The sequence below is a fragment of the Halyomorpha halys genome, unplaced genomic scaffold (genome assembly GCF_000696795.3).
Source record: "Halyomorpha halys isolate HHAL.00 unplaced genomic scaffold, Hhal_1.1 Scaffold206.1, whole genome shotgun sequence".
NCBI lineage: Eukaryota > Metazoa > Arthropoda > Insecta > Hemiptera > Pentatomidae > Halyomorpha > Halyomorpha halys.
In genome coordinates this window covers 53,550-54,844 of record NW_027108531.1, presented here as the reverse complement: position 1 = coordinate 54,844, position 1,295 = coordinate 53,550, and positions in this window count along the sequence as shown.

Here is a 1,295-nt window from a genome sequence, read left to right as displayed (position 1 = left end):
AAGAATAATATTTTTGTTAAAATTTATTTATTTTACTTATATATGGGATTAAAATAATTATTTATTTATAAAAGGCCGTGATATATAACTGGAGATGTCAATTGCTCTGTTAGAGATACTTAATTAATCCCAGAACTTGGACAATTAGTTTCCCAAGGTTGTGTTGTGAAGAGAGAAAACAAGAATATATATTTGATTTGCTTTAATAGTAATAAATCTGACAAAATAAAAATCTTGATTATATTTTGGATTTGACTTATTTCAAAGATAGTACTGTAGACTGGGGTTACTCTGTCTACAAGTATCTCCTTACAGATCAGTGGTGACAAAAAATATCCGCCACTTTACCTACTCTTGAAGTATCCTTATAACTGCAACTGTGTGATTGTTACAGATATGATTTTACTGTCGCGCTAGCTCTGGCGTGACAGTTGACAGTACAAGTAATGTGGGTGATGCAACTGTCAAGTTAAAAATGACAGATAACACCTTGACCGTAAACAATCGTAGTTCCCATTATTGGGGAAAAAGTGTTAGCCATTAACATGGTGTAACTATTTGATTGTTGCAGTCATGTCGCACTGGGTCTGGCATGATCATTAATAGTACAAGTAATCGGTGACAATTCGTCGCACTAACTGCCATATGTATACGCCTTGACAGTGAACTGTAGCAGCATATCCGCTTTACCAAATGTAATGACGATAAGTGGGAAAGCATCGTTCTTGTATATTTGCCCAAACACTTAGAATTGTATCATCCTTTGGCCCCAAAAATAAATCCACTCCGGCCCCAAAAACAAATTCGCCCAAGAAAATAAAATTGTTGAAAGTCTCGACATGTTTCGCCTTGCCTCCATCCCTCGTGACCTATGAAGGTAGCGACTAAGTACTGTTGCACATGAGAGGTAACTTACGACCAATAAGAGTTAAAACTTACATGTTTTGTCAGCATTTCATTTTAGATAAAACCCTTTTATGGATTATAAATATCCATTAGTACTTGAATTTAATTACTGGGTACATTATCGAGTCAGTTTGACTTACTAATTTCTTTAAAACTAATATGACAGGCTTTGTTGTTATCTTATTTCATTGCGTTGTATATAGTTTAGCGACCATTTGATTTTCATTTTTTTTAATGTAGGTATTTAAATTTTTAAATATACATATCCCATTTATTCTAACCCAAAAAGTTTTATTAAATAGTCTCATTCCAAAATTTTATGAAAAATATACCACGGACCATGTATACCCTTCCAAAACCTTTTCACTATATTAGAAGTATTCAAGTTC